Raw genomic sequence first — 20,766 nt, 5'->3', positions numbered from 1 at the left:
ACCAATCATTATGACCCTGTGTCTGTAACCCGGCGTCATCAATAATCATGAACCGACATTAGCAACAATCATGAACCGGTGTTGGCAACAATCATGAAGGGGCGGGTTACATGTGAAGCAACATCTGCCGTGACAATTCCACGACACTACGTGTGCGCCTCTACTTTGACACATGCGCGCCTCTACTACGACACCTACGCGCCTCTACATCGACCAGTGTGTACGTACACGTTCGCGACTAGAATGACAATGCTACGTACGCTTCGACCAGGTGGGTCCCGACTGTTAGGTGATACGTCTCCAACGTATCTGTAATTTTTGATTGTTCCATGTTATTATATTACCCCTTTTGGCTGTTTATGGGCTTTAATTTACAAATTTATATCATTTTGGGGACTAACCTACTAACCGGAGGCCCAACCCGTATTGCTGTTTTTTTGCCTATTTCATTATTTCAAAGAATAGGAATATCAAACGGATTCCAAACGGAATGAAACCTTCGGGAGCATCATTTTTGGAACGAACGTGATCCAGAGGACTTGGAGTGCAAGTCAAGAAGAAATCGAGGCGGCCAGGAGATAGGAGGGCGCGCCCACCCCTCCTGCATGTGCCCCCTGTGTCCTGGGCCCCTCGAGCGGCCACCGACGTACTTCTTCCTCCTTTATATACCTACGTACCCCGAAAACATCCAGGGAGCCACTGAAACACAATTTCCACCGCCGTAACCTTCTGTATCCGCGAGATCCCATCTTGGAGCCTTCGTCGGCGCTCCGTCGGAGGGGGAATCGACCACGGAGGGCTTCTACATCAACACCATAGTCCCTCCGATGAGTTGTGAGTAGTTTACCACACACCTTCGGGTCCATAGTTATTAGCTAGACAACTTATTCTCTCTTTCTGGATCTCAATACAATGTTCTCCCCTCTCTTGTGGAGATCTATTCGATGTAAACTCTTTTTGCGGTGTGCTTGTCGAGATCCGATGAATTGTGGGTTTATGATCAAGATTATCTATTAGAAATATTTGAATCTTCACTGAATTCTTTTATGTATGATTGAGTTATCTTTGCAAGTCTCTTCGAATTATTAGTTTGGTTTGGCCTACTAGATTGATCTTTCTTGCCATGGGAGAAGTGCTTAGCTTTGGATTCAATCTTGCGGTGTTCTTACCCAGTGACAGAAAGGGTTGCAAGGCACATATTGTATTGTTGCCATCGAGGATAAAAATATGGGGTTTATATCATATTGCTTGAGTTTATCCCTCTACATCATGTCATCTTTCTTAATGCGTTACTCTGTTCTTATGAACTTAATACTCTAGATGCATGTTGGACAGCGGTCGATGTGTGGAGTAATAGTAGTAGATGCAGGCAGGAGTCGGTCTACTTGTCACGGACGTGATGCATATATACATGATCATTCCTTGATAATCTCATAATTATTCGCTTTTCTATCAGTTGCTCGACAGTAATTTGTTCACCCACCGTAATACTTATGCTCTCTTGAGAGAAGCCACTAGTGAATCCTATGGCCCCCGGGTCTATCTTTTATCATATAAGCTTTCAATCTACTTTTATTTGCATCTTTATTTTTTGCATCTATATTATAAAATACCAAAATATATTTATCTTATCATACTATCTCTACCAGATCTCACTTTCGCAAGTGGTCGTGAAGGGATAGACAACCCTTTTATTGTGTTGGTTGCGAGTTCTTTGTTTGTTTGTGTAGCTGTGTGGGACTTTTGAGGAGCCTCCTACTGGATTGATACATTGGTTCTCCAAAACTGAGGGAAATACTTACGCTAATGTTGCTGCATCACCCTTTCCTCTTCAAGGAAAACCAACGCAAGCTCAAGACATAGCAAGAAGGATTTCTGGCACCATTGCCGGGGAAGTCTTCGCTCAAGTCAAGACATACCAAGTACCCATCACAAACTCATCTCCCTCGCATTTACATTATTTGCCATTTGCCTCTCGTTTTCCTCTCCCCCACTTCACCCTTGCCGTTTTATTTGCCTTCTCTTTCCCATTATTCGCCATCTCTCTCTTTTGCTTGCCCTTTTGTTTGCTTGTTTGGTTGGAGTAGATGCTTATTTATTCCTAAACAGAACCTATGATCTATGGATGCTCATCCGCTTGCCAATCTTTTTAAAAAATCCAATTATGATGAGCCAATTTCTAGTGAGTTTTGTGCACTAGATTATCTTTATAAAGCTTTGCTTGAAATTTGTGAGTCTGAAAATTATGATGAAGAAATTTATGAAGAGATTCACGATAACTCATTGAATAAAAAGCATGATTGCAATGATTTTCCTATAAATTCTCTTGATGTCAACTGTGCTAATAATATGCAAGACCCTAAGCTTGGGGATGCTAGTTTTGCTATGTGTACTACTTGTTTAAATGATCATGATTGGGGTGATTCTTCTTATAATCTTGCAAATTTATTTAAGCTCCATGATGAATATGATATTGATAATAGTGTTTGCAATAATATTGAAAGTGGGTTTGGAAGAGTGTCAACTTTAGATCTCACATATTTGGAGTATGTTCAATCTTATGATATTTTTAATAAAACTGGGTTTGGAGAGGTCATGACTTTAGTTAATGATAATCCCACTATTTTGGAAGAGTGTCAACTTTGCATGCATGTGGATCATGTTGAGAATATGTTATGTGATAGCTATTTTGTTGAATTTGCCTATGATCCTACATGTAATTATTATGAGAGAGGAAAATATGGTCGTAGAAATTTTTATCTTACTAAATTACCTCTCGTCATGTTGAGATTGCTATCATCTCTTTCTTCTTCCTTCCATATGCTAGTTTTTGCTTGCCTTGCAAATTTGTTTGCTTATAATATGCCTATGCATAGGAAGTATGTTAGACTTAGATGTGTTTGTCACGTGTTTTACGATGCTCTCTTTGCGCTTCAATTCTTGTCTTTCATGTGAGCATCATTAAAATTATTAATGCCTAGCTAAAAGGCTTTAAAGAAAGCGCTTGTTGGGAGACAACCCAATATTTTTCCTTGCTGTTATGTAATAAATTTTTCATCTACCTTCTGTTTAGATGTGTTTTCATGCTTTAATTAGTGTTCGTGCCAAGTAGAACCTATAGGATAACCTATGATGATAGTTGATTTGATTCTGCTGAAAAACAGAAAATTTGCACTCGTGGGAAAAAATTCAATAAATAACAGAAACGTGATTTTGCATTGATTCTTTTTGCTGCGGATCAATAAACAAATTTTCCAGGACTTCCTATTTTCGTAGGATTTTTAGAGTTCTATAAGTTTGCGTTAGTTACAGATTGCTACAGACTGTTCTGTTTTTCACAGATTCTGTTTTTCATGTGTTGTTTGCTTATTTTGATGCATCTATGGCTAGTATTAAGTGGTATGAACCATAGAGAACTTGGAATACAATAGGTTTAACACTAATATAAATAAAGAATTAGTTCATTATAGTACCTTATGTGGTGGTTTTGTTTTCTTTCACTAACGGAGCTTATGAGATTTCCTTTTGAGTTTTGTGTTTTGAAGTTTTCAAGTTTTTGGTAAAGCTTTGATGGACTATGGAATAAGGAGTGGCAAAAGCTTAAGCTTGGGGATGCCAAAGGCACCCCAAGATATTCAAGAATAGCCAATATCCTAATCTTGGGGATGCCCCGGAAGGCATCCCCTCTTTCGTCTTTGTTCATTGGTAACTTTACTTGGAGTTATATTTTTATTCGGCACATGATATGTGTTTTGCTTGGAGCGTCGTGTATTATATTAGTATTTTCTTTGTAGTTTACCACAATCATACTTGCTGTACACACCTTCTGGGAGAAGCCCACTTGATTAGAATTTATGAGAATACTCTATGTGCTTCACTTATATCTTTTGAGCTAGATAGTTTTTGCTCTAGTGCTTCACTTATATCTTTTAGAGCACGGTGGTGTCTTAATTTTTAGAAATTGCTAGTCTCTCATTCTTCACTTATATTATTTTGAGAGTATCTTAGAACAGCATGGTATTTGCTATGGTTATGAAATTGGTCCTAGAATGATGAGCATCCAAGTTGGGTATAATAAAAACTATCATAGAAAGTGCATAAAACACTAGGATGAATTTGATGCTTGATAATTGTTTTGACATATAAAGGTAGTAATGTTAGAATCATGATAGTGGGTAATTATGAAATTGATAAATACTTTTGTTGAAGTTGGCAAGTCCCGTAGCATGCACGTATGGTAAAAGTTGTGTGACAAATTTGTTGCATGAGGTGCTCTTTTGAGTGTCTTCCTTATGAGTGGCAGTCAGGGACGAGCGTTGGTCTTTTCCTACCAATCTATCCCTCTAGGGGCACGCGTAGTAGTACTTTTCTTCGAGGGCTAAGTAGACTTTTGCAATAAGTATATGAGTTCTTTTTGACTAATGTGAGTCCATGGATATACGCACACTCATCCTTCCACTTAGCTAGCTTCTATTATACCGCGCAACTTTCGCCGGTAGCATGCAACCATTATTTACCTTCCTCAAAACAGCCACCATACCTACCTATTATGGCATTTTCATAGCCATTCCGAGATATATTGCCATGCAACTTTCCATTGTTCCGTTTATTATGACACACTCCATCATTGTCATATTTCTCTTTGCATGATCATGTAGTTGACATCGTATTTGTGGCAAAGCCACCTTCATAATTTTCATACATGTCGCTCTTCATTCATTGCATATCCCGGTACACCGCCGGAGGCATTCATATAGAGTCATATCTTGTTCTAGCTTTGAGTTGTAATTCTTGAGTTGTAAATCAATAAAAGTGTGATGGTTTTCATTATTAGAGCATTGTCCCAATGAGGAAAGGATGATGAAGACTATTATTCCCCCACAAGTCGGGATGGGACTACGGACTTTACAAAAAGAAAAGAAAAAAGAGAAAGGCCAATAAGAAAAAAAAAAGGCCAAAGAAAAAAAAGAGAAAAAGAAAAAAATAAAGAAAAAAAGGAAAAAAAATAAAACGAGAGAAAAATAGCACCATGATCTTCATGATAGAGAGTCTCCTATGTAGTCACTTTCATATACTAGTGGGAATTTTTCATTATAGAACTTGGCTTGTATATTCCAATGATGGGCTTCCTCAAATGCCCTAGGTCTTCGTGAGCAAGCAAGTTGGATGCACACCCACTTAGTTTCTTTTGTTGAGCCGTCATACATTTATAGCTCTAGTGCATCCGTTGCATGGCAATCCCAACTCACTCACATTGATATCTATTAATGGGCATCTCCATAGCCCGTTGATACGCCTAGTTGATGTGAGACTATCTTCTCCCCTTTTGTCTTTACAACCACCACCATATACCACCATAGTGCTATGTCCATGGCTTGCGCTCATGTATTGCGTAAGAGTTGAAAAAGCTGAAGCGCGTTAAAAAGTATGAACCAATTGCTCGGCTCGTCATCGGGGTTGTACATGATGGGAGTATTTTGTGTAATGAAAATGAAGCATGGCCTAACTATATGATTTTGTAGGGATAAGCTTTCTTTGGCTATGCTATTTTGATAGGACATGATTATTTTATAGTATGCTTCGAAGTATATTTTTTTATGTTTTATAAGCTTTTATCTTGAATCATTTGGATCTGAACAATCATGCCACAATAAAGAAAATTACATTGAGAATTATGCTAGGTAGCATTCCACATCAAAAATTCTGTTTTTATCATTTACCTACTTGAGGACGAGCAAGAATTAAGCTTGGGGATGTTTGATACATCTCCAACGTATCTATAATTTTTGATTGTTCCATCCTATTATATTACCCGTTTTGGATGTTTATGGGCTTTATTTTACACATTTATATAATTTTTGGGACTAACCTACTAACCGGAGGCCCATCCCGTATTGCTGTTTTTTGCCTATTTCAGTATTTCAAACAAAAGGAATATCAAACGAAGTCCAAATGGAATGAAACCTTCAGGAGCGTGATTTTTGGAACAAATGTGATCTAGAGGACTTGGAGTGCAAGCCAAGAAGCAGTCGAGGCGGCCACGAGGGTGAAGGGCGCGCCCACCCCGCTGGGCGCGCCCCCTATCTCATGGGCCCCTCGGGCGGCCACTTACGTACTTCTTCCTCCTATATATACCCATGTACCCTGAAAACATCCAAGGAGCCAACGAAAAACAATTTCCACCACCGTAACCTTCTGTATCCACGAGATCCCATCTTGGAGCCTTCGCCGGTGCTCCGTCGGAGGGGGAATCGACGACGGAGGGAATCTACATCAACACCATAGCCCTTCCGATGAGTTGTGACTAGTTTACCACAGACCTTCGAGTCCATAGTTATTAGTTAGATGGCTTCTTCTCTCTTTTTGGATCTCAATACCATGTTCTCCCCCTCTCTTGTGGATATCTATTCCATGTAACTCTTTTTGCGGTGTGTTTGTCGAGATTCGATGAATTGTCGGTTTATGATCAAGTTTATCTATGAGAAATATTTGAATCTCCTCTGAATTCTTTTATGTATGATTGAGTTATCTCTGCAAGTCTCTTCGAATTATTAGTTTGGTTTCGCCTACTAGATTGATCTTTCTTGCAATGGGAGAAGTGCTTAGCTTTGGGTTGAATCTTGCAGTCTCCTTTCCCAGTGACAGCAGGGGCAGCAAGACACGTATTGCATTGTTGCCATCGAGGATAAAAATATGGGGTTTATATCATATTGCATGAGTTTATCCCTCTGCATCATGTCATCTTTCTTAATGCGTTACTCTGTTCTTTATGAACTTAAAACTCTAGATGCATGCTGGATAGCGGTCGACGTGTGGAGTAATAGTGGTAGATGCAGGCAGGAGTCGGTCTACTTGTCAAGGACGTGATGCCTATATACATGATCATGCCTAGATAATCTCATAATTATTCTCTTTTCTATCAATTGCTCGACAGTAATTTGTTCACCCACCGTAATACTTATGCTATCTTGAGAGAAGCCACTAGTGAAACCCATGGCCCCCGGATCTATCTTTTATCATATAAGCTTTCAATCTACTTTTATTTGCATCTTTACTTTTCCAATCTATATCATAAAATACCAAAAATATATTTATCTTATCATACTATCTCTATCAGATCTCACTTTCGCAAGTGGCCGTGAAGGGATTGACAACCCCTTTATTGTGTTGGTTGTGAGTTCTTTGTTTGTTTGCGTAGGTGCGTGGGACTTTTGAGGAGCCTCCTGCTGGATTGATGCCTTGGTTCTCAAAAACTGAGGGAAATACTTACGCTACTATTGCTGCATCACCCTTTCCTCTTCAAGGAAAACCAACGCAAGCTCAAGATGTAGGACCTCCTACTGGATTGATACCTTGGTTCTCAAAAACTGAGGGAAATACTTACGCTACTTTTCTGCATCACCCTTTCCTCTTCAATGGAAAACCAACGAAGTGATCAAGAGGTAGCAAGAAGGATTTCTGGCGTCGTTGCCGGGGAGGTCTACGCTCAAGTCAAGACATACCAAGTACCCATCACAAACTCTTCTCCCTCGCATTACATTATTTGCCATTTGCATCTTGTTTTCCTCTCCCGCACTTCAGCTTTGCCTTTTCTTCGCCTCTTTACCATTTGCCTTCCCTTTGCCATGGCCAAATCGAAAAGGTCTAAGGGTTCTTTCCCGGGTTTTAGTACTTTGGATAGTCCATCTGTCCTCTCTAAGCTCATAAATAATGATGCTATGGAAAGATCTATCGGGGTTATCAATGAGAATTTCAATAATTTCGATGAATATGACTCTGGAATTTTTCGTTATTTACTTGATGAGTCTTTAAAAGATGCTTGGGATAGGCTATTAATCATTCGAGCTAGCTATTGCCACAATATCAAATTGAGATATACTTAAAAAGCTTTTATGTTGGCTTACCCTCTTCGTTCAAGCAGGTTTTAGATTCTATTTTTTACGAAGGTTTTCTTGAGGGGGATGCTATAGATACCTATGAAAAAATGAAAACTATATTTGGGCACCCCATGAGTGATAAGGTTGAATCCACCTCTTTTTTATGCTTTTATCAAAACGAAATTATCAAAGAGATAAAGGCTAGCTTAGATGAAAATTTCCGTAGCGTGCTTAATATTTCTTCTACCATTAATGGCAACGTGCTTTTCCAAAATAGAAGGATAAATGCTATAGATAAGAAATTTTCTCTTTTCTTCCCAATACCAAAGATGGCAATACTTAGATCTATTCTTGCTTTTATGCCTAGCTAGGGGCGTTAAACAATAGCGCTTGTTGGGAGGCAACCCAATTTTATTTTTGTTCTTAGCTTTTTGTTCCTGTTTAGTATCAAATAATTCATCTAGATTCTGTTTAGATGTGGTTTTATGTTTTAACTAGCAAAAATGCCCGCGCGTCGCAACGAGAGAAAAGAATTGTTTGTGCGTGTGTGCGTTGCCATGGGATAACACTCACATATGAGATGCTATCAAGATTCATCATAACTGAAAACTTAATTATCCATTTGTTAAAGTATCATACATGCATTTGTCTACATAAAGAGATATGGTTAAATGCCCATGCATTTTGATGGAGAAAAAAATCAACCGATTGTAACTTTTTCGTTTGCCAATTAAACCTAGGCACCTTGACCACCTTTAACCTAAAGCTACTTTAGTCACGATCAATGTAGGAGAAAAGTCTCTGATTGAAAAAGCTATAAATCAAACGTAGTTTGGGAAGAGGGTATGTATTATCGTCATTGACCATCTAAATTTGTTCGTAGCCTCCTAGATATTTCTAGAAACATCATACATCAATATCACACTTAGCAATCTCAACCGTGGTATTGGCTGAATCTCGATGCAAAAATTCAGAAAATGCATCCTGTCTACTGCTTCTCAGCTTCAGTAAACAACAGCGCATTGTTGCCATAGTTATAAATTAAATCAGGTGAAATTAGCAATTCAATGTACAACAGACCAAACAAAATCTGAGTTTACGCATTTACTACAATCCATTGGATCTATATGCTAGAGTTACCTAAACAAATACTATTGATAAGAGTAGGTGTGACAAACAAACAAACTACCATAGCACCGCACGTCGCCACATGCACATAAAATTGCAACTCAGAAAATCTTATGCTGGTTTTACCCCTTTTTTCCTTTTTCTTTTGAGGTGAATTTTCTTTTTTCGTGAGCTCAGTTTGAGGCAAAAAAAACGTCGTCGCTGGGCCTGCTGGCCGTCTGGCACCTCCACCTACTCGGGAGCCTGCAGCACCGGAGCCTCTGGTCACTGGCCGCATCCCACGGCCCGATCATGCACCTGCGTCTCAGCGCGTGCCCACCGTGGTGGCCAGCTCCGCGCTCGGGGTGGAGGAGGCCATGAAGACCCGCGACTTGGACTTCGCCGGCTGCCCAGGCTCCTCATGGTCGACCGCTTCTTCTACGGCACCGAAGGCATCACCTTCGCACCCTACGGCGACCACTGGTGCCAGGCACGCTGCATCTGCACCACCCACATGCTCAGCGCATGCTGGGTCACGTCCCTGGGCGGCGTCCGGGCGGAGGAGGCCGCCTCACTCGCCGGCCGGGTCCGCCGCTCCGGCATCTCTGGCGGCGTCATGAACCTGAGTGACAGCCTCATCGTGTAATCCAACATGGTCATCTCCCGCTGCACGCTCGGCAACGCAGAGTGCAGGGTGGAAGGCGGCGGCGCGAGGCTGAGGAAAGCGTTCGGCGAGATGGAGGAGCTCCTCGACACGGTGCCCATGGGCAGTGTCGTGGCTGCGGTGGGTAGACACGGTGACGGGGCTGGTGCGGTGGGCGAGGCGCGTCTTCGAGGAGATGTACGTGTTGCTGGAGCGTGTCATCGCTGACCATCGCCAGCGCCGCCGTGTCGCCACCCGGGACGACAAGGGAGACTTCATGGACGTGATGCTAGACGACGACGAGCTAGACACGGACAAAAACAAAAGCATCATCCTCGACATGCTAGCCGCCGCCAGGGCATCGACCTTCGTGCTGCTCGAGTGAGCCGTGGCGGAGCTCATCAACCACCCGCACGAGATGCGTAGGCTCCAGGCTGAGGTCCGCGCTGCCGTCTCCCCTGCCGTCAGCTCGGTCATCAAAGAGGCCCATCTCCCGCGTCACCCATACCTGAAGGGCGTGATCTACGAGACCCTGCGGCTCCACCCGCCGTCGTCGCTGCTCCTGCTGCGGGAGACATTGGAGGACACACGGCTGCTGGGCTATAACGTGCTGGCGGGCGCCCGGGTCCTGATCAACGCTTGGGCCATCGGATGCGACCCGGCGGCGTGGGGTCCGTGCGCCGTGATAAACTTGCTTGCGATCATTCGATGCACACAACGTGGTTCCCCGAATTAGTACCAACTCGTGTATATGTTTTAAATTCAAACCGAAAGCGTAAATTCACAAGAAGAAAGCGTATTGTGACGGTGAACCCTGGGATTCAATCCGTGCTTTATTAATAGGTAAAGGTTAGTGTTTGTGCCAAGTAGAACCTATAGGATCATCTTGGGTGATAGTTAATTTGATCTTGCTGAAAAATAGGAACTTTTGCATGCACGAGAATAATTTTAATAAATCACAGAAATGTGCTTTTTAGTTGATTCTTTCTGCAGTAGATTAATAGACAAATTGACTAGGATTTCCTATTTTGGTAGGATTTTTAGAGTTCCAAAATTATTCAAAAGTTACAAATTGCTACAGACTATTCTGTTTTTGACAGACTCTATTTTTCGTGTGTTGTTTGTTTATTTTGATGAATCTATGGCTAGTATCGGGGGGTATGAACCATAGAGAAGTTGGAATAAAGTAGGTTTAACACCAATATAAATAAAGAATGAGTTCATCACAGTACCTTAAAGTGGTGGTTTGCTTTCTTGCACTAACGGAGCTCATGAGATTTTCTGTTGAGTTTTGTGTTGTGAAGTTTTCAAGTTTTGGGTAAAGATTTGATGGATTATGGAATAAGGAGTGGCAATAGCATAAGATTTGGGATTCCCAAGGCACCCCAAGGTAAATTCAAGGACAACCAAAAGCCTAAGCTTGGAGATGCCCCGGAAGGCATCCCCTCTTTCGTCTTCGTCTATCGGTAACTTTACTTGGAGCTATATTTTTATGCACCACATGATATGTGTTTTGCTTGGAGCGTCTTGTATGATATGAGTCTTTGATTTTTAGTTTGCCACAATCATCCTTGTTGTATACACCTTTTGGGAGAGACACACATGAATCAGAATTTATTAGAATACTCTATGTGCTTCACTTATATCTTTTGAGCTGGATAATTTTGCTCTAGTGCTTCACTTCTATCTTTTTAGAGAACGGCGGTGGTTTTATTTTGTAGAAATTATTGATCTCTCATGATTCACTTATATTATTTTGAGAGTATTTTAGAACAGCATGGTATTTTCTATGGTTATAAAATTGGTCCTAAATGATGAGCATCCAAGATATGTATAATAAAAACTATCATATAGAGTGCATTGAATACTATGATAAATTTGATACTTGATAATTGTTTTGAGATATAAAGGTGGTAATGTTAGAGTCATGCTAGTTGGGTAATTATGAAATTGAGAAATACTTATGTTACAGTTGTCAAGCCCCGTAGCATGCATGTATGGTTAAAGTTGTGTGAAAAATTTGTAGCATGGGGTGTTCTTTTGATTTCCCTCTTTATGAGTGGAGGTCGGGATCGCGCGATGGTTAACTCCTACCAACACTTCCCCTAGGAGCATGCGTAGTAGTACTTTGCTTTGAAGGATAATAAACCTTTGCAATAAGTATATGAGTTCTTTATGACTAATGTAAGTCCATGGATTATACGCACTCTTACCCTTCCATCATTGCTAGCCTCTACAGTATCGTGCATTGCCCTTTCTCACCTTGAGAGTTGGTGCAAACTTCGCCGGTGCATCCAAACCCCGTGATACGATACGCTCTATCACACATAAACCTCCTTATATCTTCCTCAAAACAACCACCATACCTACCTATTATGGCATTTCCATAGCCATTCTGAGATATATTGCCATGCAACTTTCCACCGTTCCGTTTATTATGACACGCTCCATCATTGTCATATTGCTTTTGCATGATCATGTAGTTGACATCGTATTTGTGGCAAAGCCACCTTTATAGTTCTTTCATACATGTTGCTCTTGATTCATTGCATATCCTGGTATACCGTCGGAGGCATTCACATAGAGTCATATTTTTTTCTAAGTATTGAGTTGTAACTCTTGAGTTGTAAATAAGTAGAAGTGTGATGATCTTCATTGTTAGAGCATTATCCCAAGTGAGGAAAGGATGATGGATACTCTGATTCTCCCACAAGTCGGGATGAGACTCCGGACTTTATTAAAAATAAAAGAGGCCAAAGAATACCAAATAAAAAAAGAGGACAAAGAAGCCCACCAAAAAAATTAGAGAAAAAAGAGAGAAGGGACAATGCTACTATCTTTTTTCCACACTTGTGCTTCAAAGTAGCACCATGATCTTCATGATAGAGAGTCTCCTATGTTGTCACTTTCATATACTAGTGGGAATTTTTCATTATAGAACTTGGCTTATATATTCCAATGATGGGCTTCCTCAAAATGCCCTAGGTCTTCATGAGCAAGCGAGTTGGATGCACACCCACTTAGTTTCTTTTGTTGAGCTTTCATACATTTATAGCTCTAGTGCATCCGTTGCATGGCAATCCCTACTCCTCGCATTGATATCTATTAATGGGCATCTCCATAGCCCGTTGATACGCCTAGTCAATGTGAGACCTTCTCATTTTTTGTCTTCTCCACACAACCTCCATCATCATATTGTATTCCACCTATAGTGCTATATCCATGGCTTAGGCTCATGTATTGCGTGAGGGTTGAAAAAGCTGAAGCGCGTTAAAAAGTATGAACCAATTGCTTGGCTAAAACCGGGGTTGTTCATGATGGGAGTATTTTGTGTGACAAAAGTGATGCATGGCCTAACTATATGATTTTGTAGGGATAAGCTTTCTTTGGCTATGTTATTTTGATAAGACATGATTACTTGTTAGTGTGCTCGAAGTATTACTATTTTTATGTCAATACTAAACTTTTATCTTGAATCATTTGGATCTGAACATTCGTGCCACAATAAAGAAAATTACATTGAGAAATATGCTAGGTAGCATTCCACATCAAAAATTATGTTTTTATCATTTACCTACTCGAGGACGAGTAGGAATTAAGCTTGGAGATGTTTGATGCGTCTCCAACATATCTATAATTTTTGATTGTTCCATGCTATTATATTACCTGTTTTGGATGTTTATGGGCTTTACTAAGCACTTTTGTATTATTTTTGGGACTAACCTATTAACCGGAGGACTAGCCCAAATTGCTGTTTTTTGCCTATTTCAGTGTTTCACAAAAAAGGAATATCAAATGGAGTCCAAACGGAATGAAACCTTCGGGAGAGTTATTTTTGGAACAAACGCAATCCAATAGACTTGGAGTGGACGTCAAGAAGCAAACGAGGAAGCCACGAGGCAGGGAGGCGCGCCTCCAACCCTCATGGGCCCCTCGTGGCTCCCCTAACCGACTTCCTTCGCCTATATATATCTACATGCCCTGAAAACATCCAGGAGCACCATGAAACCCTATTTCCACCGCCGCAACCTTCTGTACCCGTGAGATCCCATCTTGGGGCCTTTTCCGGTGCTCCGCCGGAGGGGGAATCGATCACGGAGGGCTTCTACATCAACGCCATAGCCTCTCCGATGAAGTGTGAGTAGTTTACCAGAGACCTTCGGGTCCATAGTTATTAGCTAGATGGCTTCTTCTCTCTCTCTGTATGTCAATACAAAGTTCCCCTTGATCTTCTTGGAGATCTATTCGATGTAACTCTTTTTGCAGTGTGTTTGTCGAGATCCGATGAATTCTCAGTTTATGATCAAGTTTATCTATGAGAAATATTTCAATCTTCTCTGAGTTCTTTTATGTATGATTGGTTATCTTTGCAAGTCTCTTCGAATTATCAGTTTGGTTTGGCCTACTAGATTGATCTTTCTTGCAATGGGAGAAGTGCTTAGCTTTGGGTTCAATCTTGCGGTGTCCTTTCCAAGTGACAGCAGGGGCAGCTAGGCACGTATTGTATTGTTGCCATCGAGGATAAAAAGATGGGGTTTATATCATATTTCTTGAGTTTATCCCTCTATATCATGTCATCTTGCCTAATGTGTTACTCTGTTCTTATGAACTTAATACTCTAGATGCATGCTGGATAGCGGTCGATTTGTGGAGTAATAGTAGTAGATGCAGAATCGTTTCGATCTACTTGTCGCGGATGTGATGCCTATATACATGATCATGCCTAGATATTCTCATAACTATGCACTTTTCTATCAATTGCTCGATAGTAATTGGTTCCCCCACCGTAATACTTATGCTATCTTGAGAGAAGCCACTAGTGAAACCTATGGCCCCCAGGTCTATTTTCCATCATATAAGTTTCCGATCTACTTTATTTTGCAATCTTTACTTTCGAATCTATATCATAAAAATACCAAAAATATTTATCTTATTATTATCTCTATCAGATCTCACTTTCGCAAGTGGCCGTGAAGGGATTGACAACCCCTTTATCGCGTTGGTTGCGAGGTTCTTGTTTGTTTGTGTAGGTACGAGGGATTTGCGTGTAGCCTCCTACTGGATTGATACCTTGGTTCTCAAAAACTGAGGGAAATATTTACGCTACTTTGTTGCATCACCCTTTACTCTTCAAGGGAAAACCAACACAGTGCTCAAGAGGTAGCAGCGGACACCTCACAACAATGTATTGGTAAACAGCAGTTTTGCTGCAATAAGTTAAAGAAGCCCAAAGCTGATGATGGAGGAACTGAGGCTCCTCATGTCCTAGACCCTATTCCAGATCCAAAACCTATTGAGAGTGGTGAGGAAATGGAAGATGAACCTCCAATCTTTGTTGAAGAGGAGGCTGGTCCTAGTAAGAAGAAGAAGAAACGAAAACGCGAGACAATAAAGCAGACTCAATGCAAGGCAAAAATATTGGTGAAGCTGATAGATGGGCGATGGGAGGTGACGCACTTTGTTCGTGACCACAATCATCCACTAGTGAACAAACCTTCGTTGTCCAAATACTTGAGATCCCACCAAGGCATCTCACCTGATGAAAAGGAGTTTCTGTGCATCTTGTATAACTGCAACTTGACTATAGGTGTGGTGTTTCTATATCCCTTAAAGAATTAAGTTTCCTTCTAGGCAGTCCAGTGTGCAACTGTTATGGTACTCCTATGCAACTGAAATGTCTTAACTGTGCAACTGGTGTCCAACTTCCCATGCTGTTTCTATATCACTTTGGTGCTTGTTGTGCAACCAGATTACCTTCACTGTGCAACTACACAATGTCCTGTATGCAAAGTGCAAAGTTTTTTTTGAAAAGGTGCAGCTAGGTGTACATTTCCTGCAATTATCTTATGTGCCAACACATGTCCTATTACTGTGCAGTTGGATGTGCGCATTCATGCAACTAAAAAAGGATATATTGTTTTATTTTTGTATTATGCGGGACATATGATGCATATAATGGTAGAGTTCTACGAATCTGAGATGATGGTCTCGTTCTGACCAAAGGCAATAACAAATCTGTGTACAAGTTTCCATAGAGATGACACAAAGGAGGGTGACATGATTGAGACAATTGCGCACTTCAAGGATATAAAGAAAACCGATCCAGACTTCTTCTATAAGGTAAAATATGATGAAGAGGACAGAGTTGTCAACATATTTTGGGTGGATGGCTTAGCTCGAAAAGCTTATGCTGAGGCGTACCACGATTGCATATCATTTGACACTACCTACATGACCAACATGTATAATATGTCGTTCGCACCCTTCATTGGAATAAACCGACATGGCCAATTTTTCATGCTCGGTTGTGCGTTTGTGAGGCAGGAGTTGGCATCGAGCTTTGACTGGGTCTTCCAAGCATTCCTAGAGGCTATGTGTGGTAAACCTCCTGACAACTTCATAACCGATCAGGATGGTGCAATGAGGCAGTCAATGCAGAGCATCTTTCCAACCACCATGCATCGATGTTGTCGATGGCACATCATGAAGAAGGCACAAGAAAAAGTTGGTTGGTTGTTGTGCCAGAATCCAGGGCTCTCTGATGATTTCAACTACTGTGTTGACTTCAGCTTCACTCCAGACGAGTTTGAATAGAATTGGGCTGGGTTAATGATGAAGTATGAGGCTATGACACACACACACACACACTTTGAGAAGTTGTACGTATACAGGTCAACTTGGGTGCTGTGCTACTTCAAACACAGGTTCTTCCCCTTCCTGCAGTCTACACGGTGTAGTGAGGGGTTCAACGCCGTCCTAAAAAGATATGTGAACCCACACAACTCGATGCTGAACTTCGTCAAGCAATATGAAAAAAATTCAGAACCACATCCTTGCCAAGGAAGGCTGGAATGATTACAGGACAGAACACCTTGAGATTTAGTTGTGGTCTAACTTCCCAATAGAGAAGCGAGCTTAGAAAACTTACACTAGGGACCTTTACCGCAAGTTCAGAGAAGAGTTTGAGCTGATTGGACGTTATAATGTGTTCCAAGTTGGTGTTGATATTTTTGAGCTCAGACCGAACTAGGAATTTGTTGCCAAATATGGTTCTCAAAACTACTTGGTGCGGGCAAGGGTGGAGGAGGGTTCCTATTTGTGTGTGTGCTGTAAAAGGGACGAGGAGGGCATCTTCTGTTGCCACATCCTCAAGCTGTTCACCCATATTGGAGCTGATGTCATACCGGAAAGGTACCTGCTAAGACGGTGGACAACTACTGTTGTACCTAGTGCGCCAGGTACTGGGTATGAGCAATTAGATGAAATGCCTCCTCAATCAAAGAAGCAGATAAGGGAGAGGAACATGATATACGATTTTCAGAAACTAGCAAAGTTTGCGAGTGGTTCTAATGCAGCACAAGCTATTGTATACAAGCATATGCGCACAGCACGTACCGAGATCGGCCACCTGAACAAGTCCAAAAAAAGAAAAAGAAAAGGCTGCTTCTATGGGGCCATCAAATGATGGCAACCCTCAAGGACCTCCTCCACCTCCAAGCCCAGGCCCTACACGGCATGCTCCGCCACCTCCTCCCCCGCCTGGCCCAACAAGCAGTGGCCTGCGTGCTCCTCCCAATGGCCCTACAGGGAGTACTCACGGGCCTCATCATCCAGGTAATTACTTGCCCAACACCCCATCTAACTAGGTGTGTGATTTCAGTTGCACACATCGTGATGCCCAGTTGCACAAAACATGCTACCCAGTTGTGCACGTTATGCTAGTTCGAGCATCAACATAAACAACTAACTGGTTTTTCCTGTTTTGGCTATAGTTGATGGCAACCCTCGAGGACCTTCTCCATCTCCAGGCCCTACACAGCATGATCCTCGACCTCCTCCCCCGCCTGGCCCAACAAGCAGGGCCCGCGTGCTCCTCCCAATGGCCCTACAAGGAGTACTCAGGGGGCTCATCATCCAGGTAATTACCCGCCCCAACTCCCCAAGCAAGTGTGTGTGTGATTTCAGTTGCGCACATCATGGTGCCCAGTTGCACAGAACAGGCTACCCAGTTGCGCGTGCTCTGTTAGTTCGAGCATCAAGACAAACAGACTAACTTGCTTTTTCCTGTTCTGGCTACAGGTGATTACCACCCAAGTGCCATGACGGGTCGTGCTACTATAGCTTTTCTTTTAAACTTAATTTTCACACAGTAACCAGTTAGTTGCAAAGCATAAGTTGTGTGGTTGCACAGAACATCGGTCGTGTTTGCACAGAAAAAAACTAAACTTTTTATATGATTATTCCACAAGTGATCAAACACAAGCTCGTGATGATCCTGCCCCGTTGGAGGTTGCATCCCCGGCACAAGCCTATGATGATTTTGTGCCTAGGGATCCTCCAAGGTTTACTACAAAGGGTAGGGCGAAGAGTCGACGGTACAAATCGGCGCCGGAGCTACACCCAAAGAAGAAAAACAAATGCAGCCACTGCCAATCTACAGAGCACACTGTTGGTGTGTGTCCACTCAGGCTGTTGTGATTCTCTTGTATCATTTGTATCAAAAAAGGGGAAAGGGAAAGGAATGATGGTTTTTGGCCGCAATTTAGGGGCCAAAAGTTAACACATTCAGCAACTATGCTTTCTCCTCTCTAAGTTGTTTTCCTTGAATTAGTTAATGCACTATGTAAAAATGGTTGCTATTTGTGCCTTTGTTGGCAAATCATTTAATCTTTAGTTGTCAAACAATTGTATGCCCAGTTCTCGTAATGTGTGAACAAAAGTGATGACATTGAGTTGCAACAGAATTACTACTAATATGAAACTACAAAATGTTTGTAAAAATTGTGCTAACCAGCAAGGCATCAAAAAAAAGGGCAAATAATAAAAAAGAGTACTGACCTAGTCCTTTTCGTTTCTCAGCAACTTCCTCCATGGGGCGGAGTTGTGCGTGCTGGTGACCCAATCATATGCTAGTTTCTTCCTGATGTTGAGTACTTCCTTGGGCTCATAGTTGGGCAGTAGGCTCCACTACAAAAAAAAGACACATCCGTGACATTTTGGGCCGAACGATTTTTTCCTGTCATACTTATGACACTTCTATGACGATAATTGTGACAAAACCCGGTATCATCATAGATGTGGTGGGCTCCTACTTCTATGACAAAAAATCATGACAGAAAATGGACTTTTCGTCTTGGGCGGGCCGGAGACGCAGCTGCATGACATTCCTTGGGCCGTCCATGATGGAAAAAACCGTGGTAGAAGCAAGGGCGAGGAAAATTTTGGCGCATTCCCGGTTACAGTGGGTGGTCGGGGGCTGAGCGATGTGTGTTTCTCTCATACACGTACGTGCGTGTGTGCGAGGAGTTGGCTCTAACTGAACCCGAGCGAGGCATTGGGCTCTAACTGAACCTGAGTGATTGCACTGCAGGCTATGCGTTACTGAACCCGAGCGATCGATCGATGGTTGTTAACTGAAATCGATCGAGCGATTCCTTCGCTACTGCTGCTAACACCGATCGATGCTGCCTCTGGATGAACAGTAAGCGTTGCGGGGGGGTTTGGATGAACAGTGAGCAGTGCGGCTGGATGAACAGGACCCCGTGGCGTTGCCTCTGGATGAACAGGACCCCGATCGATCGAGCCGGTTGGTGCTAGATGAACAGGACCCCATGGTGGGCTGGATGAATAGGACAACCCCGTGGAGGGCTGGATGAACAGTAGATGCTGGAGGGGTGGATGAACAATAGCCCATGGAGGGGTGGTTGAACAGGAGCCCGTGGAGAGGGGTGGTTGAACAGTAGCCGATGTAGTAGCGCACGGTGGAGGCTAGATGAACAGGAGCCCGTGGATGAACAGGAGCAGGTGGAGGCTGGAGGAGGTCGATGGTGGATGAACAGTAGCCCGTGGAGGCTTGAGGAGATCGACCGTAGCACTCCAACACAAGTCTGTTTCGTTCGTTTTGTGGTACGCCACACCCCTCCTAATCAACAGGACCCCCGTTTCGACTGTAGGAGGTCTGTTTCCTCCGTTTTGCGGTACGCCGGACCCCTCCGATGAACATGATCCCGTTTCGAACATGGTCGGTCGAACACAAAGCCGTTTCCTCTGTTCTGCGGTACGCCAGGCCTCGTTTCCATTTCCTATTCCCTTCAAGACCTCTCGATGAACACGACGACTCATTTCATTCCGACCCAGCCGGTTGGCTCCCCATGAACATGACGACGATGATATTTCTCCGTTCTGACCCAGCCAATGACACGAGCCCTAGTCGTACGTATGCACGAGTAGGCGTTCGAGACCCGTGTACGTATGTACACATATGTGGCCGTATTTTCTTTCTTGCACACTGGCCGCTATATGTACGTGTACATGCTACGTGCGCGCCTCTACTATGACACGTGCGCGCCTCTACATCCACCAGTATGTACGTACACGTTCGCGACCAGAATGACAACGCTACGTATGATTCGACCAGGTGGGTCCTGACTGTCAGGCACTTCCTTGCGTGCGAAGATGTAGCTGCTGGGTCCCAGCAGTCAAGGGGGCGAATCATTTTTTTTGCCCAGACGCACTTGCTTACGTGCGAAGATGTAGCTGGTGGGTCGCAGCAGTCAGGGGGAAACATTTTTTTCGCAAAATATGGTGGCCCGTTCGGTGGGTCCCCACTGTCAGGTGGAGGAATAATTATTTTGCGTGTAATAAGGAGGCACTTCCTTGCTGCGGCCGTGGACCCAGCTGTCAGCCTCTCCACGTACAGTCCACGTCCGATGGAAGTCGGTCCTTGACGTCCACGCCGTGCCGAGAGCACCACGACGGTGGACGACAACGAGGCCTAGGAAGGGGACAACGCGGAGCCGGGGAAGACGCAGCAGTGGATGCCCACGCGAAGAGGAGTATGAGGGTTCACTGGTTCGGCTGCGGTGTGAGGCTGCCGTCGCCGCAGAATAACAGGGGGTGTGGGTGAATAGAGGGATGGCCTGGCTAGCGGTGGGAGTAGTAGGGGGCTGTGAGGCCTCCGCGGCATCACAGCCGGCCACAGGAGGCAGGAGCACGCAACATGACCGGCGCTGGTTTGGGCGGCTGTAGCAGGAAGACCAGAGGTTGAAGAAGCACTACGGCCGTTGGATGAACATCGTACGGTAACAGGAGCTAGAATCGTTCATATTGACTAAGTTGACAAAGCCCTCCGTCCCCGTC

The 20,766-nt window shown here is 43.0% G+C and overlaps 1 pseudogene; it reads left to right on the top strand.

Annotated features, from left to right (window-relative positions):
• Nucleotides 1-8,854: 8,854 nt before the first annotated feature.
• On the top strand, nucleotides 8,855-10,363 carry LOC123089998 ((+)-menthofuran synthase-like; annotated as a pseudogene).
• Nucleotides 10,364-20,766: the final 10,403 nt, after the last annotated feature.

Source organism: Triticum aestivum, chromosome 4B, assembly GCF_018294505.1.
Source record: "Triticum aestivum cultivar Chinese Spring chromosome 4B, IWGSC CS RefSeq v2.1, whole genome shotgun sequence".
In the NCBI taxonomy this organism is placed as follows: Eukaryota; Viridiplantae; Streptophyta; class Magnoliopsida; order Poales; family Poaceae; genus Triticum; species Triticum aestivum.
Note: the sequence above shows the minus strand (reverse complement) of the source record. Positions and strands in the feature narration are given on the sequence as shown.